Below are 8,528 nucleotides of genomic sequence, written 5' to 3'. Positions count from 1 at the left end.
GTCATAATGGTTTTGCTTCTCTCAAACACAAAAAGAAACACAAAAAACACAATCACAACAGAATTATGTTGGTGTGGACGCAACAAAACAGAAAGAAAAAGATAAATTCATTGGGTTGCCTCCCAACAAGCGCTATTGTTTAACGCCCTTAGCTAGGCATAAGGATTTCAATGATGCTCACACAAAAGACAAGAATTGAAACACGACGAGAGCATCATAAAGCATGTGAAAATAACATCTAAGCCTGACATACTTCCAATGCATAGGCATTTTATAGGAAAATAGATTGTCAAGACAACCAATAGTTGCCATATGCAAGGAAGAAGAAAGAAACAATAGCAATCTCCACATAACGAGAGGTAATTTGGTAACACGAAAGTTTCTACCACAATATTTTTCTCTCTCATAGCAATTACATGTGGGATCATATCCAAATTCAACAATATAGCTATCACAAAGGATATTATTTTCATGATCCACATGAATGAAAAGGTTACGCTCTTCAAAAATAGTGGGATCATCATCAACTAAGTCATGACTTCTCCAATCCCACTTTCAATATTATTGCAAATATCATAATCATCATGAGGCTTTTCAAAATCATAAGAAAAATCATTACCCCAATCATGATCATTGCAACAAGTAGAGGACATAGAAAAACTAGCATCCCCAAGCTTAGGGTTTTGCATATTTTAGCATGATTGACACTAATAGGATTTATAGTGAAACCATTGCAATCATGCTTTTCATTCAAGGAGCCCTTGTGAATCACTTCATAAATTTCTTCATCACGATTTTCCGATTCACGCATTTCAAGCAAAACTCCATAGAGAAAGTCAAGTGCACTCAATTCACTAGCAATTGGATCAACATAATTGGATCTCTTAAAGATATTAGCAAGTGGATGAGGATCCATATCAATAGATTTTCAGCAAGCGAAGATGCAACCATATTGAAGGCACATAGCACACAAGCAAAGGAAAGGCAAACAAAAAAGGCAAACGAAGAAAAGGGCAAACGAAAAAGGCAAACGAAAAAGGCAAATTTGTGAAGTGGGGGAGAGGAAAACGAGAGGCAACTGGCAAACAAAGTAAATGCAAGAGATGAGTTTGCGACACTTACTTGGATGAGTTCGTGACTTGATCCTCCCCGGCAACGGCGGCAGAAATTCTTCTGCTACGGCAACAAAAGTCCTTCCCCGGCAATGGCGCCAGAAATTCTTCTGCTACGGCAACAAAAGTCCTTCCCCGGCAGTGGTGCCAGAGATCCTTATGTCGTCTCTTGAGCTTGCGTTGGTTTTTTCCTTCAAGAGGAAAGGGTGATGCAGCACAGGAGCAATAAGTATTTCCCTCAGTTTGAGAACCAACGTATCAATCTACTAGTAGAATCTCATCAAGTCCAGAGTACCTGTGCAAACACAAAACAGCTTGCACCCAACACTTTAAAGGGGTTGTCAATCCCTTCAAGATTGATTGCAAAGTGAGATCTGAAGGCGGAAAGTGCAACGAAGAAAAAGTGTAGGGCTGAAAATATGGTGTGGAGTAGACCCGGGGGCCATAGTGTTCACTAGAGGCTTCTCTCAAAATATCATGGTGGGTGAACAAATTACCGTCGAGCAATTGATAGAACCGCGCAAAGTCATGACGATATCTAAGGCAATGGTCATACATATAGGCATCACGTCCGAGACAAGTAGACCGATATTTTCTGCATCTACTACTATTACTCCACACATCGATCTCTATCCAGCATGCATCTAGTGTACCGAGTTCATGACGAACAGAGTAACGCCTTAAGCAAGATGACATGATGTAGAGGGACAATCTCAAACCAATGATGAAAACCCCATCTTTTACCCTTGATGGCAACAACACGATGCGTGTCTTGCTACCCCTTCTGTCACTGGGTGAGGTCACCGCACGGTATGAACCCAAAACCATGCACTTCTCCCATTGCAAGAATCATAGATCTAGTTGACCAAACAAAACCCACAACTCGAAGAGAATTACAAGGATATGAAATCATGCATAAGAGAGATCAGAAGAAAGTCAAATAAGATTCATAGATAATCTTATCATAAATCCACAATTCATCGGATCTCGACAAACATACCGCAAAAGAAGATTACATCGGATAGATCTCCGTGAAGATCATGGAGAACTTTGTATTGAAGATCCAAGAGAGAGAAGAAGCCATCTAGCTACTAGCTATCGACCCGTAGGTCTATGGTGAACTACTCACTCATCATCGGAGAGGTCATGGTGTTGATGAAGAAGCCCTCCGTATCCGAATCCCCCCTCCGGCAGGTGCTACTGCAACAAAAGACCTTCCAACAGAGCCAGAAATAGGCACGTCGACGGGAGAATACTTGGCTTGATCTTTCTGCTGCAGCTACGCCTTAAGGGACTTCCTACGCAAGTATGCAAAGGATTTCCCCCGTGGCCTTGAAGCCTTGCGTTGGTGTTCCCTCGAAGCGGAAAAGGTGATGTAGCGTAGCGGTGGTAAGTATTTCCCTTAGTTTGAGAACCAAGGTATCAATCTAGTGGATGAGTATCTCAAGATCCTACACAAACACAAAATCTTGCTCCCAACGCTATGAAGGGGTTGCCAATCCCTTATAGATTGTTTGCCAAGTGAGAACTGAAAGCAACAAAGTAACAAAGCAAAGTAAAAGCGGAGCTGTAAATGATGGATGTGAATAGACCCAGGGGTCATAGTGTTTACTAGTGGTTTCTCTCATGAAAGCAAGTAGACGATATCTATGCAATGATTATTTCTATAGGCATCACGTCCAAAACAAGTAGACCGATACTGTCTGCATCCACTACTATTACTCCACACATCGACCACTATCTAGCATGCATCTAGTGTATTAAGTCCATAAGAACAGAGTAACGCCTTAAGCAAGATGAGATGATGTAGAGGGATAATCTCAAACCAATGATAAAAACCCCATCTTGTTACCCTTGATGGCAACTACTTGATGTGTGCCTTGCTGCCCCTACTGAAGGTCACCAGATGGCAGAACCCAAAACCAAGCACTTCTCCCATTGCAAGAATCATAGATCTAGTCGGACAAACAAAACCCAAGACTCGGAGAGAATTACAAGGATATCAAATCATGCATATAAGAAATCAGCAAAGACTCAAATATATATCATAGATAATCTGATCCCAAATCCATAATTCATCGGATCTCGACAAACACACCGCCAAAGAAGATTACATCGGATAGATCTCCGTGAAGATCATGGAGCATTTTGTATTGAAGATCCAAGAGAGGGAAGAAGCCATCTAGCTACTAACTATGGACCCGTAGATCTGAAGTAAACTACTCGCGAGTCATTGGAGGGGCGAGGATGATGATGATGAAGCCCTTCAACTCCAAAGTCCCCTCCGGCAAGGCGCCGGGAAGGGCCTCCAGATGATATCTCGCGGAAACGGAAGCTTGTGGCGGCGGAAAAGTATTTTATAGGCTCCCCTGATTTTTTCTGGAATATTTGGGAATTTATAGGACAGAGACCTAGGTCAGGGGGCGGCCAGGGAGGCCACAAGCCTACCCATCGCCGCCTCCTCCTAGTGGTGGAGTGGGGTCTTGTGGGTCCCTGGAGCCCACCTGGCTTGGCCCAAAAGCCCCTTGGTCTTCTTCCGTTTAGGAAAAAATCATTTCGGGGTTTTTCTTCCATTTGGACTCCGTTCGAAAATCAGATCTGAAAAGAGTCAAAAACACGGAAAAAAGGAACTGCAACTTGGCACTGAATTAATAAGTTAGTCCCAAAAAAGATATAAAAGGTACATAAAACAACCAAAGAAGACAAGATAACAACGTGAAACCATCAAAAATTATAGATACGTTTGAGACGTATCAAGCATCCCCAAGCTTAACTCCTGCTCGTCCTCGAGTAGGGAAGTGATAAGAATGAATTATTGATGCTTTCATGCTACCTAGCATAGGTGTCCTTTGTAATTCCTCTTATGTGATGTGAATGTTCAGATCCATTAGATTCAAAACAATAGTTTGCTATTTACGTGGAAACAATAATAATTCAAGAAAACTAGCAAAGTAATCATGAACTTTCAAAATAACAAGGCCAAAAGAAAGTTATCCCTACAAAAGCATATAGTCTGGCTATGCTCTATCATCATTGCACAACGAATTTAAATTATGCACAACCCCAGTATTGGGCAAGTAATTGTTTCACACCTTTACTTTCTCAAACCTTTTCAACTCTCACGCAGTACATGAGCGTGAGCCATGGTTATAACACTATAGATGGTGTTGAATGTTGTGGAGTTTGCAAGACAAAAAAGGAGAAGATAGTCACATTAACTAGGCATATCACTGAGTTGTGGAGATGCTCACAAATAGATATCAATGTGAATGAGTAGGGATTTCCATACAATTGATGCACTAGAGCTACGAGTATGTGAAAGCCCTTAAAGAAAACTAGTGGGTGTGCATCCAACTTGCTAGCTCACGAAGACCTAAGGCAATTTTGAGGAAGCCTATCAATGGAATATACAAGCCAAGTTATATAATGAAAATTTCACACTAGCTATCTGGTGGTGACAAAACGAGAGACTCTCAATCATGAAGATCATGGTGCTTAATATGCACAAGTGTGGAAAAAGTGGTAGCATTGTCCCTTCTCTATTTTTCTCTCATTTCTTTTTATTTGGTGGGCTCTTAAGCCTCTTTTTTTATTTTTTTGGTGGGCTTCTTTGGCCTCTTTTATTTCCTCACATGGGACAATGCTCCATTAATGATGATCATCACACTTTCAAGTCAAAAATTAGAGCAACTATGACTCTATATGGAATGCCTTCGGTAGTGTACTGTGGCAATGATCTAGCATGGCATAGACATCAATGGAAACATCATGCTAACTATCTTACGATCATGCAAAGGCAAAGTAGACGTGGTGGCACATGTCATGGTGGTAGTTGCATGGCAATATATCTCGGAATGACCTTGAAAAAGCCATAATAGTTAGCTATGGTGGCTGTTTTGAGGGAGGCTAATGGTGGGTTTTGTGCACCGGTGAAAGTTGCACGACACTAAGAAGATAGTGATGGTGGACGGTGAAAGTGCATCTAAACCATCGACTCAACATTAGTCATGACGAACTCATATACTTGTTGTAAAAGTTTTATTAGTAATCGAAACAAAGCATTCAACACATACTCCTAGGGGAAGGGTTGGTAGGTATAAACCATCGCGCGATCCCGACCGCCACGCAAAGGATGACAATCAATATACTAATCATGCTCAGATTTCATCACATAGCGGTTCACCATACGTGCATGCTACAGGAATCACTAACTTCCACACAAGTATTTCCAGATCCACAACACCTTACTAGCATGACTTCAATATTACCAAAACCACAACTCAAAACTAATTGATATGAATCAAACTTCTCTAACTATTCAATGCACATGAAGGTGGAACTTTCTGTATCCCTTTGGATAACTACCCCTTTTGAGACTACTTTCAAAGCATAGATCAACTACCAAGACACACACACCACTGTACTCTAAAAGATATAAGTGAAGCACATAGAGCAAAAGTATCTAGCTCAAAAGATATAAGTGAAGCACATGTGAGCTGAATTGTCTACCAAAAGATATAAGTGAAGCTCGACAAAATCACGGTGAGTGCATGTATCTCTCTCTCTAGGTGTGCAGCAAGGATGATTGTGACACAAAAAAAATTAAAAGACTCCTACTATACAAGATGCTCCAAGCAAAAACACATAACATGTGGTGAATAAAAATATAGCCCCAAGTAACGTTACCGATGGATTGAAGACGAGAGAGGGGATGCCTTCCCGGGGCATCCCCAAGCTTAGGCTTTTACGGCATCCTTGAATCTCTTGGGGTGCCATGGGCATCCCCAAGCTTGAGCTCTTGACACTCTTTATCTCTTTGTCCATAAGAACATCACCCAAAACTTGAAAACTTCACAACACGAAACTTAAACAGAAAGTTGTGATAACATTAGTACAAGAAAGGAAACCAAAAATTCCTTAGGTACTCTAGCAAACTTAAATTCTACTTGTGCTGATGTTGGGTTACTCTAGTTTCAATCTTCCATGGCTAATACCCACTGATACTATCCATAGTTTCATCAAAATAAGCAACCAACACAACAAAAACAAAATCTGTTAATAGCAGACCACTCTGTAGCAATCTGTATATTTCGTATACCTCTGTACATCAAAAATTCTGAGAAATTACGAAAATCTGAAGAATTTTCCTAGCAATCAGCAGCAAAAAGAATCAACTCAAAATCTCTTACAGAAAAAATGAAAATTATTTTCGTGAGCAGAAAGTTTCTGTCTTTTCCAGCATGACCAAACGATCATCCCCAAGACTAATCATTACGGTTTTTCTTGGCACAAACGCAAAAAGAAACACAAAAAACACAATCATAACAGAATTATGAAAGTGTGGAAAACACAAAACAGAAAGAAAAATGATAGATTCGTTGGGTTGGCTCCCAACAAGCGCTTTTGTTTAACGCCCTTAGCTAGGCGAAAGTGATGGAATCACGTATAGTCATCTTCGGTGCTCAAACCATAGGTAGTGTGATCATTTATCATCTTAAGATTTTCATATTTATTAGATGACTCACCACTAGCTTTAGGAACAAAAACAGGCTTGACGGTCTTTTTGAGAGTAAGATTTGGAGTATTTTGCACAACAGCAAAAGAGGATCCCAAGTTGGTTATGACATCTTCTAATTTGCCAATTCTAGAAGAATCATTAACTATAAGTTCCTTCTCCTTTAAATTTTTCAAAGAGTTTCCCACTTTGGATCCGTACTGAGAAATTTGATTGTGGATCTTTCTATCCAAACCCTCAATAAGTTGAACTGTGGCAATTTTGTTTTCAATAGCGTCAAGCCTTTGTATCACATGTTCCAAGGTCAAGATAGTTCCATTAACCATGAGCGGGGGTGAGCCTACCAAATTAATGATAGCTCTATAGGAGTCAACAGTATGGCTCCCCAAAAAGTTCCGCCTAGAATGGTATCAAGGATATACCTATTCCTAGGAGAAATTCCAACATAGAAACTGCGAAGGAGGACGGTAGTGGATTGCTTACGAGTACATCTACTTTGAGCATTGCAAATCCTGTACCAAGCGTCCTTCAAATTTTCTTCCTCATTCTGCCTGAAATTGAGAACTTCATTTTCAGGGGTGTCATTTGGAGTGGTAGGTATAGCCATTGATGGACTATCTCACACACAAACGAGCAGGAAGAGAGAGTGAAACGGGCAAAAGAAGACAACAAAAAGGCAAAAGAAAACGGAGAAGGCAAAAGGCGAATGAAAACGACAAATGTGAAGTGAGGGAGAGGAAAACGAGAGGCAACTAGCAACAAAAGTAAATGCAAGAGAATAGTTTGTGAGACCTACTTGGATAGATCTTGATTTCTCCTCCCCGGCAATGGCGCCAGAAATACTTCTGCTACTGCAACAAAAGACCTTCCAACGGCGCCAGAAATAGGCACGTCGACGGGTGAATACTTGGCTTGATCTTTCTGCTGCAGCTACGCCTTAAGGGACTTCCTAGGAAAGTATGCAAAGGATTTACCCCATGGCCTTGAAGCCTTGCGTTGGTGTTCCCTCGAAGCGGAAAGGGTGATATAGTGTAGCGGTGGTAAGTATTTCCCTCAGTTTGAGAACCAAGGTATCAATCTAGTGGAGGAGTCTCTCAAGATCCTACACAAACACAAAAGCTTGCTCCCAACGCTATGAAGGGGTTGTCAATCCCTTATAGATTGTTTGCCAAGTGAGAACTGAAAGCAACAAAGTAACAAACAAAGTAAAAGCGGAGGTCTAAACGATGGATGTGAATAGACCCGGGGGCCGTAGTGTTTACTAGTGGCTTCTCTCATGAAAGCAAGTAGACGGTGGGTGAACAAATTACTGTCGAGCAATTGATACAACTGCGCAAAGTCATGACGATATCTATGCAATGATTATTTCTATAGGCATCGCGTCCAAAACAAGTAGACCGATACTGTCTGCATCTACTACTATGACTCCACACGTCGACCGCTATCCAGCATGCATCTAGTGTATTAAGTCCATAAGAACAGAGTAACGTCTTAAGCAAGATGACATGATGTAGAGGGATAATCACAAACCAATGATAAAAACCCCATCTTTTTACCCTTGATGGCAACTACTTGATGTGTGCCTTTCTGCCCCTACTGTCACTGGAAAGGTCACCACATGGCAGAACCCAAAACCAAGCACTTCTCCCATTGCAAGAATCATAGATCTAGTTGGCCAAACAAAACCCAAGACTCGGAGAGACTTACAAGGATATCAAATCATGCATATGAGAAATCAGCAAAGACTCAAATATATATCATAGATAATCTGATCACAAATCCACAAGTCATCGAATCTCGACAAACACACCGCCAAAGAAGATTACATCGGATAGATCTCCATGAAGATCATGGAGAACTTTGTATTGAAGATCCAAGAGAGAGAAGAAGCCATCTAGCTA

This window comes from Hordeum vulgare, chromosome 1H (genome assembly GCF_904849725.1).
Source record: "Hordeum vulgare subsp. vulgare chromosome 1H, MorexV3_pseudomolecules_assembly, whole genome shotgun sequence".
NCBI classification, from domain to species: Eukaryota; Viridiplantae; Streptophyta; class Magnoliopsida; order Poales; family Poaceae; genus Hordeum; species Hordeum vulgare.
The sequence above is the reverse complement of the archived record's forward strand: the minus strand, read 5'-3'. Positions refer to the sequence as shown.